Below are 24,571 nucleotides of genomic sequence, written 5' to 3'. Positions count from 1 at the left end.
TATTAGAGGAGGTTTTTCACTTCTGTTGGTGTGACCCACCAGATGCCCTGGGGTTAGTCTTTGCTGTGTTAGGGTTGTATCGCCCTGCTTAATGAACTGCACCTATATCTGTGGAGATTTTCTTGTGGCGAGGTTTCCTTCTGTTATGAGCTGCTGCGTGTCTGTACATTTCAAGTGGAAGCACAGAGCCCCACCTACTGCAGCCCAGCATAGTTCTCAATCATAGTGGAGGCGGGCACAAGCTCTGGTATTGGAGCCCCACCTACTATAGCCCGGCTTGCTTCTTAATGGTGGATGGACTGGGCTTGACTTTCCGATATTCAGGACTTCTTGTTGTACAGCTTGTGTGATGGGGAAGATATTCTTCTGAAATGTTGTGGTTCTCGTTCCTGGGCGGGGGTTGTGGTGAGGTGACCCCTGCAATTGGTGGGCGTGTGCATAGAATGCGAAGGTGGCAGTCCCTTGCTCATGTTCAAAAATATAAACAAACTAAATGGCTTCTTCTAGCCCGCTGCAGGTCTGGGTGGGGAGAGCTGGGGAATGAGGTGGGCTAGCGGGTACCCTACCTCTGTTTGTTCCTCAATACCTTCTCTTTTTTCCCACGTGGAACTTCAAAAGCAGTTCACCATGCTCTCCCTCCTGCTTTATTTGCAACTCTGTGGACTTGGCGATTTCCTGTCTCACCTGGTCCACTGGGGGCTGGTGCCAACCTCCCTGGTCTGAGCCTCCATGGCTTCTCTTTCTTATTTGCTCTTTCAGTGTGGACCTGCCCGGTCTCTGTTGCTCTCCTGGGCTTTCCGTTCCATTGAGAATTTCCCACAGCTCTATCTCTGGCATGTATCTTCTCTCCTTTTGAACTATCTGTTTTGCCCCTCGTGACTCCTATTGCTATACCACCATCTTGGGACCTCCACCTGTATTCTTCAGTGACTTAAAAAAAAAAAAAAAAAAAACAGGTTACCCTTGCTAATTTGGGTGGGAGTCATCCAATCAATTGAAGATCCAAATGCAGAAAGACTGACTTCTCACAGAGAAAACAGAGTTCTGCCAACAGACTCCCTTCATTTTTTTATTTTTAATTAATTAATTAATTTATTTATTTATTGACAGGCAGAGTGGACAGTGAGAGAAAGAGACAGAAAGGTCTTCCTTTGCCGTTGGTTCACCCTCCAATGGCCGCCGCGGCCGGCGCGCTGCGGCCGGTGCACCGCGCTGATCCGGTGGCAGGAGCCAGGTGCTTCTCCTGGTCTCCCATGGGGTGCAGGGCCCAAGCACCTGGGCCATCCTCCACTGCACTCCCTGGCCACAGCAGAGAGCTGGCCTGGAAGAGGGGCAACCGGGACAGAATCTGGCGCCCCAACCGGGACTAGAACCCGGTGTGCTGGCGCCACTGGGTGGAGGATTAGCCTAGTGAGCCGCGGCGCCGGCCAACAGACTCCCTTCAAACTCAAATTGCAACTGTTCCCTGGGTCTCTAGCCTGCTGGCCTATGCTTCAGAATTTGCGCTTGCTGGCGTTAGCAAGCTGAGACTCCTGCAAGCTGATTCCTATAATAAATCTCTAAGAGTATTATATACCTCCTGTTGAGTCTGTTCCTCTGGAGAGCCCTAATACAGCATCCAATGTCTAATTATTCAGTTCTTCATTAAGAACAAAAGCCTTTACAGGTGGGAACTGTATAGTAAGTGTTTCGGTGGGTGTCAGCCCCCAGCCTCTAGCATGATAGGTTTTTAGTAAGAACTTCCAAAATGAATGATTGCATGCATGAATGAATGCTACAGAGGAGACTGTGAAGAAAAAGACTTTGATTTCATTTAGGAAGTGTTACACATATCAAGTTAGTGCATCACTTGGGAGTAGCTTGTTTTAATTTGTCTTTTCAATTTGTTACTAAACACAAAGAAAGTCTATGTCTTGGTAGAGATTATACTAGCTGGAAGGAGAGAGGCTTTGTTCATTCGTTGGAACATGGGCAGAGAACAAGTGCTTTTTGGACTTGGCAGTGGAAATAGAACATATTCCAAATACAGAAGAAGTTCTATGTGGCTCCCAGCCATGGGCCCCTGGAGAGATGCTATAAAACAAAAACACAAATAAAATGGCTAACATCTATTTAATTATCTACCTACCTATCTACTTATCCATCAAGCATCAGATTTTAAAGTGACTAGTAGCAATAGATAGGGAAACTGTAGGGGCAAGAACAAACACACTCCACTTCTTGCCCTGACTTTCTGGCTTATATTTTAAAAATGGAGCTTACAGTCTTTAACAAAGGATCAATGCGATCAGACCCCAAATGATTAAAATTGAGATTTTTGAAGTGACAGGTGTGACCTGACCTAGAAAGCAAACTGAACTTTGTTAAAAAGACTGAAAACGGGAAGCTCTCAGCCACGACAAAGAGGGGGTGATGCCCCAGAAAGCTGGGCGCCGTTCTAAAACAGACTGCGGCTGGTGTTGTGGCGAAACCAGTTAAGCTGCTGCCTGTGACTCTGGCATCCCAAATAGGCACTGGTTATAGTCTTGGCTGCTCCACTTCTGATCCAATTCTCTGCTAATGCACCTGGGAAAATAGCAGAAGATGGCCCAAGTGCATGGGCCCTTGCACCCACCTGGGAGACCCAGATGAAGCTCCTGGATCCTGGCTTTGGCCTGGCCCAGTCCTGGCCATTATGGCCATTTTGGGGAATGAACCAGTAGACAGAAGATCCATCTCTCTCTGTCTCTCTTTCTCTAACTTAGCTTTCTAAATGAATGAATGCATAAATAAATAAATAAATATTTTTAAAAGGACCAATTTTCTGAAGAAGATTTGACATGACCTGTTTCTCTCCCCAGGCCAAAAGTATCTCCTTCCTTTCATCCACCACATATCACAAAGCAAATAACTCTGCAGTGATTGGCCTGGGGAGGTGGGGCAGCCGTCAGATCGAATCCATGTGGTGCATTCTCCAGTGATGGCTCTCTCTGCTCCAGCAAAGGCTGCTCTGATGATCCTAGGGGCTGAGAATTTTTGTTGGAAGAAGCAGCTGAGGGGGAAGAGGACCGGTCCTTCTGAAAATCAGCCCATGAGCTGATGCTACATTCTTGGCATCACGTATAGGTTCCAGGGATGAAGGAATAACGAACTCAAACTTCCTGTACTCAGGAATCATGAATTCCAGTGAGGGAGAATAGGTAACAGAAACATAAAAATGCAGAATAATTTCAGATAGTGACAGCTGCTAAGATAGAAAGGGACTGAGGGATACAGCTTGTCAGGGCCAGACAGGGAAGCCCTGATGTTGAAGTGGAGACTGAATGACTAGGAGACAGCACACTAAGCTCCACAGAAATATAATTCCAGGCAGAGGGGACAGAGTCAAGAACACAGCTTCCTGGTGTGTTTGAGGGATGGAAAGAAGAGCAGAGTATCCCAGTGGGTGAGAGATGAAAGGATGATGATGGGGAGGGATGCAGAGGTCAAATCAGAGGGATTTGGGGGCCCAGACAAAGAGTTCGTATTTTGTCTTAATTGCCATGGGAAGCCAGCAGCAGAATTCAAGCAAGAGAGCGATGTGATCTGATTCATGCATTCTGTGTGTTGTTGACCCTTTCACTTGAACCTTGGCTGGTAATTTTGACACCAGCAGTGCCATTAGGGAAGCTCCAATTACTAGCTCTAAATCAAATTGACCAGAAGTGCTGTCATCATTGCTAAAAAGTTGAAGGCAACATAGCAGGAACCAACCCAATTTAAAAATGGACAAAAGATTTTAACAGACACTTCATAAAAAGAAGATATATGAATAGGCAATAAGTACATGAAAAGATGTTCAACACCATTAGTCAGGAAAATGCAAATTAAAACCACAATGAGGTGCCACTGCACACACACTAAAACAGCTAAAGTTAAAGATAGGCAATATTGAGTCCTGGTGAGGGTGTAAAGTAATTCAAACTCCCACACATTGCTGGTGGGAATGCAAAATGATATAGCCACTTTGGAAAATGGCTTGGCAATTTCTTATAAAGTTAAGGATTCACTTTACTGTGTGATTCAGCAATCCATTTACCCAAGAGAAATGAAAGCATATGTCTGCACAAAGACTTGTCATGAACGTTCTCAGTAACGCTGTTCGTTATAGCACAAATTTGGAAACAAGGCACATGTCTATCAGAAGGCAAATGGATAAACAAATTGTGATGTGTTCACCTAGTGACAATCTGTTTGTCAATACATAGGGTTGAGCTACCTACAAACAGCATGGATGAAAATTAAAACAGAAATTTCCTTAACAAAAGGCAAACACAGACAGAGTATATGTGAGTAATGTAGGATACCACTTCTTTGGAAATCATGAATGGTGACGGAAAACAGATCAGGGATTCGTTGGAGCTTGGGGTAGGACTGTACAAGGCTTGAAAAACCTTTCTGGGATTATGGAAATGTTTTGTATCTTGATTATGGTGATGATTACATGAATGTGTGTATTTGTTTAAACTCATCAAATTATATACTTAAAAAGTACATTTTATCATATGTCAGTTTATAAAACGTAGCAGGAAATGATTTTTATATATTCTCAATAGGGAGCCCTTACCTCTCAAAGAATCCCGTAACCAGCTGTCAAGCCATAACAAGTCAGTAGGCGGAGATCCTGATAAGGGACTACAGAGACACAGTTTCTTCTTTCCTCTCCTTCCCCATTCCACGCTCTTCACCCTTGATTCTTCAGTCCCAGAATTTCCTGCCTCAGTCATGTGATTTACATCATTAGGCTTTATTAGGGTGACCCGGAGATGTTATCTCCCAGGAGCAAGTTTCAGTTAGTGCGATCAGCAATTCTTCAGGCAAGATTGACTAATTCACCTTCTTACACCTTTTTGACAGGGATACTTTGTATCAAGTTATTTTGAAAGATTTCTAGTACTGATCTATTCTTGTTCTTGGTCTAGTTGCTTCTTGGAACAATACAGCTTATTATAATTCTCTCTGTGTGTTCATCATTCTTTCCTTACATTGACAGAAATGTGTCTGTATGCTTTACAGAGAGCCACGTCCTTCAGAGAGGAAGCAGAACACCCATGGGTGCCAACAGTTCTCTGTGCTACTGCAGGAGAATGAAGACAAGACTTTTCTCTTTCAGCACCCTAACTGTGGGGTGCCTAAAATTGGGTCTACTGCTTGAATAAGTGGCTGAGTTAAATATTTTGACTTGAATTTCATAACTTGTCACAGTGATCCCATTGGCAGTAGAGTGTTGGGTTGCCAAGAAGGCAATTAATTATCTTTCTGTCTCCCTGTGTATTAAATTTTGTTCCCTTTCCCTAAAGAGAGGTAATGCTATGGCTTACAACTACTATTCTCTTATGGAGCTCTCCACACCAATTAGAAGGGTTCTGTGTTATGACAGTCTCTGATAAGATGTTGTGACACTCTTTGATAGAAAGCCGTTGTCCCACTAAGCAGAAACTTCATCAGAAGTGCTGAGAATCAAGGGTGTGCTCCAGACACCCCGAGTGGGAGGGAACTCTCTACTCACTGGGTCTTTCAAACAAAGCTGCTCCCACATAGGTCTTCCCAAGTGGTCCAGCTACTTGCCTGCACTGATCTCCCAGCCTCACCCTTCTGTAGATGTTGGTTGTAGGAAGGCTTGTGACACAGGTTGAGGGTCCCTTATCCAAAATGCTTGGGACCAGAGGTGCTTCAGATGTCAGGTATTTTCAGGTCTTGGAAGATTTGCATATGTATAATGAGATATCTTGGGATGGAACCCAAGTCTAAGTTGAAATTTATTTAGGTTTCATATACACATTACATATACACAACCTAATAGTAGTTTTGTAAAATATTCTAAATAATTTTATGCATACAACAAAGTTTCATGGTTTGGACTTTTTCACTTGTGGCATTTTATTTTTGCTCAGAAACTTTCAGATTTTAGAGCATTTCAGATTAGGAATGCTCAACCTGTATAGCTTTTCTCATCCTACTATTTAGAACTCTTATGTGTTCATTTAACCTTCTCTGGTTAAAGACAAAATTGCCCTTAGATCATCCATGGGCAAAGGAGATGATGGAGTTTATTCTTGTTTAAAGTCGTGCTTTTCTCTGGGAGGTGGTGGGAGTTACTGCCATAAACCATGCCATGGTATTTCTTGGAGACTCGAAAAAAAAAATTTTTTTTTTGACAGGCAGAGTGCACAGTGAGAGAGAGAGACAGAGAGAAAGGTTTTCCTTTGCTGTTGGTTCACCCTCCAATGGCCACCATGGCCGGCACGCTGCGGCCGGCGCACTGTGCTGATCCAAAGGCAGGAGCCAGGTAAAACTTACTACTTTTTCTTTTTCCTAAACCTCTTCTGTCAAAATATCTAAAGTTGAGCATGTGGAGACTCTCCCTAAGGAGGTGTGATACTTTATGGGAAGGAAACTCAGCCACCTGGAGTCCTATACTCACCTCTGACCTTGATAGATCCATGCCTGACCTTGATGTACCCTTACTCATATTTTTTGATATCTTGGACTTGAAACAGATTCTATTAGACCTATGATGAACAATTGCATTGAACTAGGTGATAATTTTCAAAATAGATAAAAGTGCTTATATTGTATTTATATGTTGCATTATACCCCATAAAATGTACAAGTATTACATGTTAACCTAACACTTTTCAAAATAAAATAATTAAAAATCTACAAACATTTATGCTAATAGTAGTGTGTAATATTCATATGCATGAATATTATCTTGGAAATATTATCATGAATATTCATCTTGGAGAGTTTCCCCGTTTTTATCCCGAGAGGAACTGTTGTGACATGTGCACTTATTACAGTTCTTCCTGATCCTTGTATTCTAGCTGGGGCTGCTTTTAGTTTCCTGTCCATCAATATGTGGCAGTCATTACTATGCTGGCACTTTTTGTTTGTTTGTTGGTGTTTTTTGTTTTGTTTTTGTTTTGGCCTGGAGTTCTACATGTATAAAAATATCAGAAAGGGGTGAAGCAATGAAGCCCAGTTCTTGGAGAGAGCAGTCTACTGTGAGCCGGGAAGTCTGGGTTCTAGTCCAAGCTCTGTTACTTACCAGCTGTGTGATCTTGGGAAGGTTGCTTGAAATGTGTGTCTAGGCTTCATCATTGTTTAAGGGGAGATGATGACATTAATTTTAAATGAGTAACATTATGTGGAAGTAAACACAGATCTAGGCACAGACTAGATGTTGAATAAAAGTTAATTCTACCTCTGAAAAAATTAGCGTTCCATAGCTCTATGTTTTCACATGTTCTATAATAACTCTAAGGATTAAAAATATGCTTGTATTTCTCAAAACCAACAAGTGGCCAAAGCTGAGAATTATTAGGATGTGGATAACAGCAATAAATTCCATATTTATCTTCGGTGATTCCAAGATTCTGTACTTACCAACAAGCTACAATCATGTTAAGAAGAAGGAAGCAAGGGTGGCACTGTGGCACAGGGGGTTAAGCTCCCACTTGGGATGCCTGTATCCCACATGGGAGTGCCAAACCCTGCCTCACTTTCAATCCAGCTTCTTGCTGATGTGCCTGGGAGGTAGCAGGTGATGGCCCTAGTAATTGTGTTCCTGCCACCCACAAGGGAGAGCCAGGTGGAGTTCCTGGCTGCTGGCTTCAACCTGGCTCAATCCTGCCTATTGTGGGCACTTGGGAAGTGAAGCAGCAGACGGAAGATCTCTGTCCCTCCCTTCTCTTCCTGTAACTCTGCCTTTCAAATAAGTAAACAAACAAATAAAACTTCAACAAAGAAAAGGAGGAGGAGCATACAAAAATGAGTAAGATATTATTCTTGTCCTCTGAGAACTTAAAGTGTCATGTCCATGAGCCACATAATAAGAAGTCTTTGCTACTGGTGCATTTGTTTTATGCTATGTGAGCCTCTCAGCTTCCAGAGAGAAAAGTTATCTTGGTATTGATAGTTGTTTAAAATTAGTTTTATAGAACCTTTTTATTTAGATGTAGTAGTTCATTCTTATTTCAGTCTAGATTTATTTCTTTTATGTTTCCAGCTATCCCCTTTAAAATTCTTCTTACTTTTGATTTACTCTTTTTTTAAAAGATTTATTTTATTTATTTGAAAGGCAGAGTTACAGAGAGAGGTAGAGCCAGAGAGAAAGAGAATCTTCCATTCCGCTGGTTCACTCCCCTGATGGCCACAATGGTCACCTCTGAATTGATCCGAAGCCAGGAGCCAGGAGCTTCTTCCAGGTCTTCCAGGCAGGTGTGGGGACCCAAGGAGTTAGGCCACCTTCTACTGCTTTCCCAGGCCATAACAGAGAGCTGGATTGGAAGTGGAGCAGCAGGGACTTGAACCGGCGCCCATATAGGATGCTGGCACTGCAGACTGGGGCTTTAACCTGCTGCACCACAGCGCCAGCTCCTCGTGATTTACTTTTTAATTAATTAATTAATTTTTTAATTAATTAAATTTTTTTTAAAGTTTTCATCTTTAATGAAATGACTGGAAATAACATACATTTCCATGACACCAACACTACAGTTTTCGGAGTCACATTAAGATACACAGAATTACATCCGTAAGTAATATGAATGCCAACATTTCAAGCAGTCATTTCTGTTACGTGGCAAACAAAATCAAGAAAGCAACCATCAAACAAAAGAGACCCATAGCTTCAGACAAGGCAAATCCCAGGATAGCATATGAGAACAGCTGCTGCTTCAGCGAAGGGTTTCTGGCATAACCAATGATGAGGCTGCCAAAAACTGTTCCAATACCAGCACCAGAACCAGCCACTCCTACTGTTGCAGCACCTGCACCAATAAAATTGGCAGCAGTATCAATGTCTTTGCTGATCGCACTGGTCTGAACTCCCTTCGGATAAGTTGAGACACACCATTCTGGGCCCCATTAAATACTGTAGAGCCCTCTCCAGTCCTGGCCTCTGGTCGGGACAACACTGATGCAGAAATTGGTCTGTATGCGACTCTGGATCCAGCTCAGATCAGAGCAGGGGTGCAGGCGAGTCTGGCACAGGCGAACATCTTACACTCTTCGGGGCGGCGCGGCTGAAGGATCTAGGTAACAGGCGATGTGGGATCCTCTCCCGCTTCCCCTCTTCCTGGGTGGAGGCGGTGGCGGCGGCAGTGGCAGCAGAGGTCGAAGGAGTAAGATCTTCCATCCAATGGTTCATTCCCAATTGGCCTCAATGGCCAGAGCTGTGCCAAACTGAAGTCAGGAGCCAGGAGCTTCCTCTGGGTCTCCCACATGGGTGCAGGAGCCCAAGGACTTGGACCATCTTCCACTGCTTTCCCAGGCCATAGCAGAGAGCTGGATTGGAAGTGGAGCAGCCGAGACTCAAACCAGCACCCATATAGGATGCTGGTGTCTCAGGTCAGGGTGTTAATCTGCGCCACAGCGCCAGCCCCATGATTTACTCCTATTATCAAACACTAGTCAGGCCAATCCCATAGACTCCATATATTGATATGCTTTTTTCACTGTGTTAGTTATGGAGAAGGCTAAGTTGCTAGGACCTGGACACCTGGAAGTGCCGTAGCTCTGTGTTGTGTGTCAGCTCTGCTGTGCTGGACGTGTGGCTTCTGTGTTAGACACACAGGGCAATGGCTTCAGTTACTGGCATTTCCCATCCATGGCATTTCTTAGCCTTAGAAGAGGGCAGTGGGGATCCATGGCAAGGAGTTTATCGTGAAGGAGGGGACTCGCAGCTGCACACATCACTTCTCATACTCCATTGGCCTGCACTTGGCTATGTGCAGCTTTGAGCTGTAAGGTAGTATGGGAAAGGTCCTGGCTGGGTGGGTGGCAGGGGATTCTTTTTGTTAAGGGAAGAAAGAGAGCCTGAGCTATAACTAACAGTGCTGCCACATTCATTTACTCTCCCACTGACAGAACTCACATGTGATGCCCTCATTTTATTCATGCTCTCATCTGGCACCATAGGGATGTGGCTGACAACCTTAGCAAGACAAAAGTACAAGAATTTGGTCCTTGGAATTAGCTCTTGAATGTCAACCTCTATGTATGTATGTATGTATGTATGTATCTATCCCTCCATCTATCTAATTTATCTTATCTTTCCTGAGGGCATGTGTTTGTCAACAAGTCATATAAATTTGAACCTCTTGGTTTTAAGTAGTTTCAATTTTGTCAAGGAATCTATATACACAAATATGTTTTACTGGGAAAGCGACTGCATGCAAATGATAGCTAGGAGTTAACTAAGAGTAGAAATAATTACAAAGCACTTGTCAAAAGTGAAGTGCTATAGAAATGCTAAAAAATGACACTGAGAAAAAACTGATTGTCATGACTTCAAAGGAAGTGTTAAGTTGGAGTGTTTTGACGTGCACGGCATTTAAATGATCTAAATAGGTGTTTAGGTACTTGCAGGAGAGACTGTTCTAGCCACTCAGGGGACGTAAGAGTCTGTTCTACCCACTCAATGTTTAGATGCTTCCGTGAGAATTTTATCATCTTTAAATATTATTATTTAAGAAGTAAGGATCATGTTGTATTGATTAAATTTATCTAAGGGAAGGACATTGCTAGCAAAAATAGGACAAGTTTCTTAGACCATCGAGCTTTGTACCCTTAAGTTACCACCATATCTGCCTCTGACATGATCTGATGTCTCTGGCTCTCTGTACTAACCAGACACACAGGAGTTATTGGTGCAAATCAACAGTGAACTTGAGTTCTAACTTAGAGTTTTGGGTTAGATGCCTTTCTTGTTTTAAAACATGCTTCTACAATAAAAAAAAAAAGGATAAATACTTTTCATAGTAAACCTCCGAGTGCTTGATGCTTTTTGAAACTCAACATCCTCAGTAGTCACACATGCTTTGGTTTAAAATATTTATTCTGATGTATTATTTATTCTGATGTATTATTTAGCAAAGTGGCAAACCCTTCTGCTTTGAATTCAGAGTTGAGTTCAAATCTGCCCTGTGATTTTGGATTACCAACACTGTCTTAACCTATAATTCAGTTTATTTACTGGTAAAGTGAGTACTGGAAGAATAATAGCAGCTATGGAATAGGTATGAGAAATGGGGAGAAGCAGGAGAAGCGCTCACCATTGAATATGCCGAGTGCTCAGTAAGTAACAGGAATGGTTTTCTGCTTTTCACTGCTCAGGTATTCTGTGAAGTGTGCACTTTCAGTCTTTTCCACTGGCGATTTCAAATCTCAGCTACACTGGGGTTCCATGGCAATGTAGAGCTTAGAGCTTGGACTGGAACTTCTACCGACCTCCAGCTGTGTGCCCTGGCTGCGTTAGTTAACTTTTCTGAGCTCTGGTTTCCTCATTTGTAAAGTGGAGATCAGAGTCCACCTCATATGGCTCTTTTTTTATTTTTTTTCAATTGAGCACCTGCTATTTGCCAAGGATTCTTTTTTTTTTTTTTTTAAGATTTATTTATTTATTTGAAAGGCAGAGTTAAATAGAGAGAGGAGAGCCAGAGAGAGAGAGAGAGAGGTCTTCCATCTGCTGGTTCACTCCCCAATTGGCCTCTATGGCTGGAACTGGGCTGATCTGAAGCCGGGAGCCAGGAGCTTCCTCCAGGTCTACCCACGTGGATTCAGGGGCCCAAGGACTTTGGTCATCTTCCACTGCTTTCCCAGCCCATCACAGAGAGCTGGATTGGAAGTGGAGCAGCTGGGACTAGCACCGGTGCCCATAAGGGATGCTGGCACTGTAGGTGGTGGCTTTACCAAATATGCCACAGCGCCGGCCCCAACTCAAATGGTTCTTGTGAAGACTGAATCAGACATGTGAAGGTTTCTGTGAGCCTGAAAGGGAGGGAAGGTGCTTAGCCCAGTGTGTGGCACATAATAAATATGCAAAAGACATCACATATAAATTCTAAAACTTAAGATGGTAAGTTTTAAAACATATTTTTAAAATTAATTTTACAGGCCGGCGCCGTGGCTCAATAGGCTAATCCTCCACCTTGCGGCGCCGGCACACCGGGTTCTAGTCCCGGTCAGGGCACCGGATTCTGTCCCGGTTGCCCCTCTTCCAGGCCAGCTCTCTGCTATGGCCAGGGAGTGCAGTGGAGGATGGCCCAAGTCCTTGGGCCCTGCACCCCATGGGAGACCAGGAAAAGCACCTGGATCCTGGCTCCTGCCATCGGATCAGCGCGGTGCGCCGGCTCAGCGGCGGCCATTGGAGGGTGAACCAACGGCAAAGGAAGACCTTTCTCTCTCTGTCTCTCTCTCTCACTGTCCACTCTGCCTGTCAAAAAAATTTAAAAAAAATTAATTTTACACTTTTATTTGAAAGCTAAAAAGAGACACAGAGAGTGAGTTAGGGATAGAGAGAGTAAGAGAACCCCCAACTGCCAGATCACTGCCCAGACGCCCACCACATCTGGGGCTGGGCCGGGCGGGAGCCAGGAGCAGCGAACTCAATCCAGATCTCCCACATGGGTGCAGGGAAGTTGGAGTGGGATTGCACTAGCGGGGAGCTGACTCAGAGTGGAACCAGGGCTCAACCCCAGGCTCTCTGGCGTGGGATACAGCAACCTGGGCGCTGTCTTCACCATGCCCATCCTAAGTTAGTTTCTTTTTTCAGTAAAATAACAGGTATTTTGGATGCGCAGTCTCCCATTTTGAACACTTCATTCTCTCACTTTAAGACTAGGATTCTCGGTGCCCTGTGGTCTCCAAAGTGGGCTCTCAATTACAGGTGCGCTGGCATGAATCAATGAAGGAGACCTGACGCTGATGGTCTAACTTTCTGAGTTACTGCTAGGTGCTGAGCTCCAATACCCACCTGCAGAGCTGATCCAGCGGCTGCTAACGGATGTGTCTGGGTGTTTTATTTTCTCTTTTCTCCTTTTAAACTTCCTAATGAAGTGACAGATGGTAGATAACTGGGAGCAGGGGTGAAGAGAACCGGAACTGCGATGACTAATTTCCTCTCCCGAGGTTGATTTGAGTGTCCTGCCCCTGTTCCTATTGGTTCTTGGCAATTCTGATGGGGAGGCCTAAGGGCTAATGAAGAGGTTCTGGCTAGGACACAGGAATCCCTTTAAAACCACAACACAGGGGATGTGGTAATCCACAGATGAACCACTGTCAGAATCCACAGCTGGTGGCCCTGTGAACACTTCAAAGGCAGGAAGCCCATTTTAACTAGATGTGCTTTCTCTTGCATGTATCACTGGAATACATTACAGGTATAAGCATTGTTTACTAACCAAATACCTGAAAGTAAAGACTATCTCTTGGTAATGTGTTAGATTTACTTAGATGTTACTAGTTTTGGGAGGTGATCCTCTTTATCTACCTAATACTAAATGATTTTATAAACTGAAACAAGGTGTATATTTACTAAAGAAACTTCATAGAACCTGATGAATAATCCTTTCATAAAAATTGATTAAGGGGCCAGTGCTGTGATATAGTAGGTTAAGTCTCCGCCTGCAGTGCCGGCATCCTATATGGGTACCTGTTCAAGTCCTGGCTGCTCCACTTCCGATCCAGCTCTCTGCTATGGCCTGGGAAAGCAGTGGAGGATGGCCCAAGTCCTTGGCCCCCTGCACTGATGTGGGAGACCTGGAAGAAGCTCCTGGCTCCTGGCTTCCAATCAGCCCAGCTTCAGCCATTGTAGCCATTTGGGGAGTGAACCAGGAGACAGCAGACCTCTCTCTCTGTCTATAACTTTACCTGTCATATAAATAAAATAAATCTTTAAAACATTGATTAACCCTTGCCTATGGTATGCTTTGTAAATTCGTTCTTCCCTAAAGTAGTAAAGAAGCATGAATCAAAAATAAAACTCAATAGAGGGCTCTGAGATCATGACTTCCCCAATTAAAACTGTAGATCTGGGGACAGGCATTTGGCCTAGCAGTTCAGTTCAGTTGCCCCTGTCCTACAGCAGAGTCCCCGAGTTTGGTACTCACCTCTGGATTCCAGCTTCCCGCTAATGCAGACACTGGGAGGCAAGGGCGATGGCTCAAGTCACTGGGTCTCTGGCACCCATGTGAGCAGCCTGGGTTGAGTTCCAGCTCCCGACCTGGTCCAGCCCAGCCCAGCCCAGCCCTTGCTTTGTGGGCGTCTGGGGAGTGAGCCAGTGGATGGCAGCTCTCTCCAGCTCTCAGACTGATAAATAAAAAACTAAATAGATAAAAGAAGGCAAGGATGCCTGCTTAAATAAATGCATAAATAAATTAGAAATATGTCGTAGTGCTGTGTGCTTACCACTGCTTCTTCAGGGATGCCTGTTCCCAAATGTTCAGTTAGAATATCTCCCTGGGCCACAGAAAGAAAAACAAACAAACAAACAAACAAACAAAGACAGGAAGGTGCTGGAGACACTGGAAAGGAAATGCTGTGTTTCACTCTGCTCTGATTTCACAGTGCCTTGGAGAGCCTCTTTGGAGGTAGCATTTTACAGCTTTTCCCCTGGGGCAGAGGTGAAGGGGACAGGAGAGAGCAGATGCGGGCTTTCTTTTGGAAGTTGTGCGGGGGGGGGGGGGGGGGGGTCCCAGAGCACCCCTCCCCTGCTTCTGCTCCCACTTGGCTGTGGACCCGGGGCTGGGGGTCAGCCGTCCCCACGCCTCTCACCCCCAACCCCCGCAGTTAGCTCTGAGGCCCAGCACCTGCCTCTGCAGGACATTGCTCCCTGGGGACCCTCTCCGGGGAGCTCTCTGGCCCACCCCGCGACCCGCCTTTCTCTTCCAACAGAAGGAGGAAGGCGAGTCCTCCCAGAGCTTGTTGAGGTGCTCCTCGGTGCCGGGCACCGGCAGGAGCAGGATCCAGCCGCTGAAGTGTAGTGCATTTTACAAATCTCTGTCTGGGAAATGAAAACATGACTTTGAAGTAGGCTGAAGTATTGAAATGCAGCTCTCTGCTTTTTTTTTTTTTTTTTTTCCAAGCCAGCCTCGCTGGAGGCTCACCGGTGCAGAAGGGTCCTCCAGGCGAAGAGGCTCCGAAACAGCGGGAGCGGGATCTTGAGAAATGCGGCGCTCAGCCGCCGAAACAAATTGCTCTAATTAAAAAAAAAAGTGTCATGTGAGCCGGAGGATCTGGGTTGGCAGTGTGACAGGGGGAGCCTCCATCAAAATACCTGCTCCCATCGGCTGCATAATCTGCCGCTTTGTGAGGAGTGCCCACAGGGATGCAAGTGGTGGGCGGGGCCTCCAGCCCCTCCACTGCCCGCTCCCCTATCGCCTCCCTCCCGGGGATAGAGACTGGGACATTTCCCTTTGTGCATCCTTTTCATCGTCCTGCCCAGTACTTGGCTGCAGTAGGGAAAGATGTTTCCAGACGCGAATACGTAACAGCTGAAGGCTGTTTCAGTCCTCAGCCCCCAACTCCGGTAGAGTTTCGAAGTGAAGATTAATTTGTGCGTTTGTAAACGAACTTCTGTGCTCTTCGTGACAAAGAGGACATCAAAAGGAAAACATCTTTTTTGAGAAATACACCATATTTCAGATCACAAATCTCTGTGTCGGACTGGAACCACTCACCCCCCCCCCCCTTTCATTTTTCTTTGTGTAAAGATTTATTTATTTGAAAAGCAGAGTTACAGAGAGGCAGAGGCAGAGGCAGAGAGAGAGAGAGAGAGAGAGAGAGAGAGAGAGATCCTCCATCCACTGGTTTACTGCCCAAATGGCAACAATGGCTGGAGCTGTGCCAATCCGAAGCCAGGAGCCAGGAGCTTCTTCCAGGTCTCCCATGTAGGTGCAGGGATCCAAGGCCATCCTCTGCTGCTTTCCCAGGCCATAACAGGGAGCTGGATCAGAAATGGAGCAGCTGGGACTGGAACTGGCACCCATATGGGATGCCAGTGCTGCAGGCAGCAGCCTTACCCACCATGCCACAGTACCGGCCCCTCCTCCTTTTTCATTAATGTTTAAATTTTTTGCTTTTGTTTCTTCACATTTGCAAGACTTAAAATTATTTTGACATCTGCTTTATTTTTTATTATTTTAAGGAATTTACCTTAAGGTCACATCAATGCACGATAATTACAACAACACATTAATCATTAACAACATTAATCATTAACAGCGCGTTAATCATTCTAATCCACCTCCTGATATTTGTAAAAGATTTTCTCTTCTGGATGAGGGATGATAGGGATAAAAAGAGACAAGTTGGTGGGGCTGGGCACGAGGACACAGTGTGAAGAGAAGAGTTCATGTTCAGAGTCAACCCTGCCTGTATGTGGGAGAAACTTCGCTTTCCCATCAAGCACTCTCTGTGTTATTGTTCCTATTGGCGTATGGGGAGTTCTACAGGAGCAGTAAGTTCCTACGGACTGGGCATGATATTCATCTGGATTTCATCTGTACTTCTGATCAGTTACTATTGACTTTAAACAAAGTGGCCTCCTCTCTTACTCTCTCCTTCCCTTTATACGTGGTCTCCTGGTCTTCTGCGAACCAAACAGCATGAGAGCAGATCCCTGAATATCCAGTCGAGTGGTGGTGGGATGGAAGGAAAAGGTCTCATTGATGTTCTTTTTTTTTTTTTTTTTTTTTTTTTTTTTTTTTTGACAGGCAGAGTGGACAGTGAGAGAGAGAGACAGAGAGAGAAAGGTCTTCCTTTGCCGCTGGTTCACCCTCCAATGGCCGCCGCTGCAGCCGGCGCACCGCGCTGATCCTGGCAGGAGCCAGGAGCCAGGTGCTTTTCCTGGTCTCCCATGGGGTGCAGGGCCCAAGCACCTGGGCCATCCTCCACTGCACTCCCTGGCCATAGCAGAGAGCTGGCCTGGAAGAGGGGCAACCGGGACAGAATCCGGCGCCCCAACCGGGACTAGAACCCGGTGTGCCGGCGCCGCAAGGTGGAGGATTAGCCTATTGAGCCACGTCATTGATGTTCTTGCAGAAAGCTGTATAAAACGAGCTCAAAGTCAAGACGAGTGGGACACAAACATAACCCTGTTATAAAAATAACTAATATGTAATGGTGTCTACGGGGTATCTGACCTTGTGCCAAAGGCTAGACATGTACCATCTTATTTGACATCAATATGTTCATTTCTATTTTAATCCAGAGGGAAGCTGAGATGCAGAAAAGGTAAATAAATTTCTCCGTTCCCCCGACTACTAAACCAAAGACTCACAGTGGTCTCACACTGTGTTTTTCCCCAACAAATTGATTTTTATTTATTAGTGTATTTGTGCTTTACACAGCCAGGTGTAATTAGATAAAACCAAACAAAAACTATAAATGAGCAAATGAACAATGAGAAGAACATGTATCACCTTGCTTATCCAGACAACTCCATTCATTCTGTAGTGTGTAACATTCTGTATACACACACACACACAATTAAAACAAAAATACTATAATATACCTACTATTTGGTAACTTCCATAATCACATTAAAGTACTTATTTTGGGATAAGATAAAGACCAAATACCTTTATATGCCTTCCAAAATACTATATGTTATGATTCTTCTCTATGAGCCCACCTTATTACTGAAACCAGACATACTGACATTTAAATTTCTTCATCATATATGGCTTTTCCTCCAGTGTATTGCTTTTTATACATTCTTATATATAATATGTAAGATATATATATATATTTGCCTAGTATCATCTACTCTTCCTTCAAATCTGAACTCAGAAGTCATTTGCTTGGAAGATTCTTCCCTGACCAACTTAAAGTCTTCAGTTTTGTCAAGTTCCCCTGCTCTCCACACTCATATAGCACCTTGTACCTTTCCCTCCTAGAGCTATTAGAAGCGTTTGTTTGTATTATCTTTGGAGCTTTATCTGTCTCTTCTAGACTGTAATCCCTGAGGCAAGGACTAGCACTGGTTAGCTCGTTATTTCTTCCTGGCACATATTAAGCTAAACGTGAATGTCAAGAGAATGAATAAAATGAATGATTCTTAGATTTTAAATTGGTTCCTAGGATAAATATTGATGGAAGATGGGATGAGAGCGGGAGAATAGTGAAGAATATTGCTATTTGAAAAGAACTATGAGGACCATATCACTTGTAGGTTTTCTTAATAGTTTCATTGTGTTGAAAAGAGAATTCTGTTTTTTTTTTATTCTTTTCACAGTTCTACAATGATAAGTACTCTTGATATTTTTTGAGGATAGTATTATTCTATAAGAAAACTTAGGTGTTTTCAAAATCCTCAAGGTCCTGAATTTATTACAAAGGATTCTTGAATTTATAAAAATATTGGGCATTATAAGTAGATTAATTAAACAAAATGCCTTTACATATATGTACTTATGTATACATTTTTATTTATTTATTTATTGTATTTACAGGCAGAGAGAAAGAGAGAGAGAGAACAGAGAGAGATAGAGAGAGATCCTTTCTGCTGGTTCACTCCCCAGACTATAATAGCCAAGGCTGGGGCAAGTCAAAGCCAAGAGCCAGGAAGTCAGTCTAGGTCTCCCACATGGGAGGCAAGGACCCAAGTACTTGAGCCATCACCTCTGGCTTCCTAGGGCTTGCCATATTAGGAAACTGGAATGAGGAGCAGAGCCAGGACTCAAACTCAGTCATTCTGATATGAGATACGGAGATCCCAAGTGGGAACTGCTAGACCAAATGCCTGCCCTTGTATACAATTTTTAAAATATATGTAGTTACTATTATAAGAAATATAATGCCATTTGATATAAAATACTGATGAATTCATAGTAATTTTATAATTATATATTTACTCTATCAGTAAATACTAAAACTGCCTTCACTGTAATAGTTTTAAATATTCCTAGTATTAAAAAATGATCAGGGGGCTGATGTTGTGGCTCAGTAGGTTGAGCCGCTGCCTTTGATGCTGGTGTTCCATATTTATTTGAAAGGCAGAGTAACAGAGAGAGAGAGAGAGATCTTTTACCTACTAGTTCACTCCCCAAATGGCCACAAAGGTCAGGGCTGGGCCAGGTTGAAGCAAGGAGCCAGGAGCTTCATCTGGGTCTCCACATTAGTGCAGGAGCCCAAGGAGTTGGGCCATCTTCTACTGCTTTCTCAGGTACATTAGCACAGAGCTGGATCAGAAGTGGAGCAGCTCAGTCTTGAACTGACATCCCTATGGAATGCTGACATTGCAGGTGGCGGCTTAACCCAGCACACCACAATGCTGGCCCCTGAATAAGACTCTTCTTACTTAAATAGTGAAAATTTCTGGATTAAAGAGGACTAAACCTTCTAACTCTGTTATAAGTGTATTTCATGAATGTTATTAAAATAGAATTAATCTTTAGATATCAATATTCTAGTTTCATAGTATATTTTTAACATTCCTCATGGCAACTGGTTTTTGGAATCAAGCCCTTTTCCAAAATTGTCCTGGTTTCTTTGTTTTGGGTTGGTTGGTTGTTCTCCCCCTAGCTTTCTTGTGGTACAGAGAGTACTCGGGTCCAAATACAAAAGACAAGAACTGATATAAATTTTGATATAAAATCCTAGGACATTATTAAGATAGCATCATCGCGCTATGAAAAGTTCGCATGTGTTCACAATGATCAAGATGATTATGTTAGTAGTGTTACTAAAAGCTCAGTACCTGACCATAGCATTGAGTCAAAATAATAAGGACGAGGTTTGAGGGTAAAGGAATGAGACAGTTTAGTCTGTCAATAGCTGAGGGGGTAACAGAGTGACAGTCTCAGGAACCACCGCCCTGCTCAGCAAGGATGGTCTGGGGTTTTTAATGAGGCTACAACCGATGCTGGGCTGGTGAGGCTGCTGCTGCTGCTGCGGCTGGTTGGTGGCAGATCTGACGATGGGTGTCGAAGGTGTCAGTGCAGGTCCTTGGGAAGCTTGCTTGATGGCTGGACTTTACCAGGAGGCAGGAACAGCAGGATGTTCTGCAAAACTAAGAAGCTGTGAGTGATACTTGGCCGGGGTCTGACCGAGGAAAAGTATCGTCTTGAGAGATTCCAGTGTTCAGTGAATCAGGCTGAAGCCCTCTCAGCCTGGAGCCCACGCCTGCTGTGCCCGTCGTGGGGTGTGTGTGTGTGTGTGTGTGTGTGTGTTCTCCTTTACATTACAATAGATTCAAACCTCCAGCCTTGCAGACTGGGGAGAGCTCGATTGCTTTGCAACTTCAACCAGCTTTTTCAAGGCCAGTTTCTGGAATTCACAAGCAAGCCCTATTTATCTGAACAGACACTCTAGTTAGACACAGGCTCAGTCATCATCAGAATATGAAAAGGAAAAGGAAATGTATTTGGTTCAGTTATAGCAGTAATTAAGAAAAGTATCTTTCTAATAAATACAAGTTCTTATACTACTTATTCAGTCCAACCAATGGATATCTCCAAAGTAATGTTGTTGAATTTAAGAGTTTAGTTTCTAATTAAACATCTTCAACGGCTCTAGCTGCGTATATATTAAAGCCAAAATATTTTAGCTTAGGATGCCAGATTCTCCCCAATCAGATTGCAATTTACTTTTCTTATTTCTCGGTATGTCCTTGCAAATCCACTCAGGTTTGGAGGTTAAGCATTTGTTGAGAGCAAGAAAAACTTTGGCCAAACCATAGTTGTACCAGTGGCCAACAAATCAGCATCACATTTAAGCCTCATGGCAGCCCTGGGGGAACATTGTTATTGTGAGCTTGATTTTGCAGGACAGAAAATTGAAGCATAAAGGAGTTAGGAAAGTGGTCCAGTGCCACTCAAATCAAGTAAACGGGTTGGAGAATGAGATGGATTTTCAGTTCTGAAAATGGTTTAAAGAACAAATTTTCAATAAAAGTTGGAGGCACAAATAATAATTTTGAGCATTTTTTTGATTTTAAAAATAAACTTAAATCTATCTAGAAGAGAGGACATGAATACTACCATAGAACTTGTCAAATCAAAATGAATTTGTTTCCTTTTCTGTTTTGAAGTAAACTTGGTATTTAAGGGAGAAGGATGATGGTGGTGGTAGCACAGGTGGGGGAAAGAACAACAGATGGGTTGCAGGAAACCTTGAGACCCCTGCGACTCAGGAGGCCGCTTAGCCTGGCTGAGCCCCAGATTTCCAGTTCTAGCAAATGTGCCCAGTCTTCTCGCTGACCTCACAAGATTCCAATCAGCATTCCCTCCAATATGCAAAGCCATCGCTCAGTGGATGGAAGAGTCTGTCCAGGGTTCCAGGCTCTGTTTCAGCCAATTTCTCCTTTTGTCTTGAGTATTTGCTGCCCTGCCTGATTATAGCATGTACAGTCAAAACAGTAGTCACGTGGGGCAAATGGAGAACTTACTTCTTTCATTTATTTGTGTGTGTAAACACAGCGTAGGAAGACAACTTAAAACACACTGTGTCCGTAATTATTGCATACTGCATTGATTTTGTATTAGGGATAGGTTTTGTAAAACCAAATCAATCATTCACTAATATTTAGGCCTATGTGATAGAATACATAAAAACAGCCCAAAAATGTAAAACACAAGAAAAAAGAGTCACGGAATGCAAGGCATTTATTCCAAAACTCATAAAGGTAAATTGAAAATAAAAGTGAAAATAAATGGGTAATTGATGTATCTTATTTAATTATCATATAGTTTCAAATATTAAGGCAAACAATAAAATATATGAATATTACCTGTGAAGCTGGACCAAATATTTGGAGAACTTTTAAATTTAAAAAAAATTTTTTTTTAAGAATTTATTTATTTATTTGAGGGGAGAGTGATAGAGAGAAGGAGAGACAGGGATAAAGATAGAGATTGTCCATTCCCTGGCTTACTCCCCAAGCAGCCAAAATAGCCAGATCCCGGTCAGGCCAAAGCCAAGAGCCGGGGGCCAGGAACTTTATCCCAGTCTCCCACAGGGGCACAAGTACTTGGGCCATCTTCTGCTGCCATCTTAAACAGAAATTTTTATTTCTTGGATTTCAAGATAACACTTAAGTGTTGTGTCAAAGAATTAAATTATCTTAATGCTATAAAACTGCAAGTTCAAAATTATGGGAAGATTTTTAACACCAAATGCTTTTCTTCTTTTGAATCACTCTCTCTCTTTAAAAAAAAAAAAAAAAAAAGACTTGGGCTCACTCTAGGGTTTCCATTATACGCAGAAACCTTTTCCAACTCTAATATTTTTTTCCTCTGTGTTGTTGAGATAAACACTTTATTGGGACAAAGGATTTCTTCAAGAAGGAGGTCTTAATTCAGATTAATTGGTACCAACTGAGAATACAAACTGTTACCATTCACTTATTATTATTATTATTGATATACTGGTGAATTTGAATCCATCTGCTCAAGTTGTCCAATGTACTTGACAAAAGTTGCAGTTTGAGAAGAGATAAAAGAAAAACGACAAAGGAATTCTTTCCAGAAAGCAACATCAGGTCCTAGCCAAGGGATCTATTTTCCTATGGGAGGGTGGGGAAATGGATCCACAATTTTTACACATAGTGTTTTAAGAATTGTTGTGAGCCAGAAATCATTGTATGCTTCCTGTTGTTTCCCAGTTTTTAAAAGGATTTATTTATTTATTTGAAAAGTAAAATGACAGAGAGAACAAGAGTTGGGAGAGAGAGACTCCATCCACTGGTTCACTCCCCTAACGGAGACTTAACCTGCCGTTTTTAATTGTAACATTATTGTGGGTATCCTGCCCTTATTCCCCTATTGAATGAATGTTGGCTGTGCTGGGGGCAGCGAATGTGATGTTTTTAGTTCATAGATTACCAAACCAAGGGGAGCTCTCTCGGGGGAAGACTGAATACCACCTGGAGATCATAGATTTTGGACTGGAAGCAGTAACAAATGGCACTTTGAGATTTGTTCCTTGAGTTAGGGTGAATGAAGTATGGAAAGAAGAATGAGACATTTCAGTGACCAGCAGGGGAGAGGAAATCCTACCCATTCACCATTAGTTATGTGTTTCCGGACACACGCACGGACTGCATTTCACAGTCTCCATTTTCTCAGCAGAAGGGGGATTCTTTAAGTGGTTGGGGGCTACAGAGTGAATCCCACTCAGTGAGATTTGGGCAGCAGGTGTGCAGGCCCCTTTCAGTCTGACATTGAGAAGAAAGACCAAAGCCAGAATTATGATCATAGTTAAGACGGGGAAGACCTGTTTCATCCTTTCTCTTTCACTGAATATAATTCTATAACCCAGACAGAATACATGGGGAAGTGTTAGGGAGATTCAGGGAAGTAAACAGCAGCAAGTGGATTGGAACACACAGTGTTTGAACTATCTGATCTGTAGGGTACAACTGGCAATGAGTTTTCCATTTTTCCCATTTTGGTGTACCTCAACTCTAGAGAGAGCTGTGAGCTCTGGGGAAGCCCCTGTCCCAATGGGAACCCTGGGAAAAGAAATTCCTGATGCCCAATGACAACAGGGATGCCCTGTTTCATTTTCTGGCCTTTCCCTCTTTTCTTCATTTTAAAATTTCCTAGTCCTTAATGTAATCCCATACAACTCCTGCTCTATAAAAAACAAAAGAGGGGAGTGTTAGTAAAAATGGCACAGTCTTACCTATGGTGCGATCTACACCCTAACACCATCCTAGGCTCTAGCCCACGCCACAATTGCTGGAAGCCAGGTGGCCACATGGCCCAAACACCGGTGTCAGCCCCACCCCCAACCTAATGGAATTCGGTGCTCCTACTTCCCTACCCATCCCCTGGAAAAGGAATATTAAAACCCGTTTCCTGGACACACACTCTTTCCTGTTTTTCTTTCTCCTTCTTCGCCCTTTCCCTCCTGTCTGTTGGGTTTTCTCAGATAAACCTTTTCCCTTGAAAAAAAAATTTAAAAATAAAATTTCCTAGTCCCCAGACAATTTTGAGTGACAACAGTGGCAGCACCTATGGAAGCCCCTGGAGCCAACGCTCTGAGGAGCTGTGGAAGGCTCTTTCCAGCCGGTGGAGCTGTGCTTCCAAGAGAGTGGGGCAAATCTTTGTGATGTCACCCCTCTCCCCACCCCAACCCGCTGCTTTGGCCAGGGCGAGGACCTAGCCTAGGAGCTGTGAGACACAAGGGTGTAAAAAGACAGAGCCCAGGTTTGTGTCTGGAGGACCCCCTAGGGGAGGCCCAGGGAGAGGGAAGCCCTGGAGAGAGTGTAGGGAGGCAGGGGCTTGGGAAATCAACTCCAAGAAGTCGCTACGAACTCCAGAGCTCATTCTCCCCCCGTCCAAAGAAACCGTTTATTTAATGAGTATAACTTTCATAAGTACAAGTTAGGAATATAGTGATTCTTCTCATCACATCTGCCCTCCCACCCCACCCCCTCCTCCCTCTCCCATTCCCAGTCCCATTCTCCATTAAGAAACAACAACAACAACAAACTGTTCCTTGACAGTCAAGACAGGGCTGTTCAAGTCATTGCTTCTCCAAGTGTCAATTTCACGTCTACAGGTTTCCTTGTAGGTGCTCTATTAGTTACCGCAGATCAGGGAGAACATATGGTATTTGTCCCTTTGGGACTGGCAGAACTCATCCTTAAGTCACACAGATATGAGGGCACTTCAAAAAGTCTGCAGAAAAATGCAATTAAAAGATTTTAATATTTGTGCAAGAAATTGAAATCTGTGTGTAGTGTTTTTCATACTACATATTTTATTTTGCATGAGCTTCTTGAAGAATCTCCTCCACCTTAGGTCTGATCCTCATTAGC

General features: G+C 43.5%; 1 long non-coding RNA gene and 1 pseudogene across 2 annotated transcripts in view; one reads left to right on the top strand and one right to left on the bottom strand.

The window, feature by feature from the left end:
- The window catches only part of LOC149123007 (uncharacterized), a 207,774-nt gene that overhangs the window by 163,167 nt on the left and 20,036 nt on the right, over positions 1–24,571 (top strand). The gene's annotated exons all lie outside the window — the stretch shown is intronic.
- LOC100341635 (ATP synthase F(0) complex subunit C3, mitochondrial pseudogene) lies at positions 8,449–9,038 on the bottom strand (annotated as a pseudogene).

Source organism: Oryctolagus cuniculus, chromosome 12, assembly GCF_051225735.1.
Source record: "Oryctolagus cuniculus isolate XC-2025 breed Fujian yellow rabbit chromosome 12, ASM5122573v1, whole genome shotgun sequence".
Lineage (NCBI taxonomy): Eukaryota > Metazoa > Chordata > Mammalia > Lagomorpha > Leporidae > Oryctolagus > Oryctolagus cuniculus.
The sequence above is the reverse complement of the archived record's forward strand: the minus strand, read 5'-3'. Positions and strand labels throughout refer to the sequence as shown.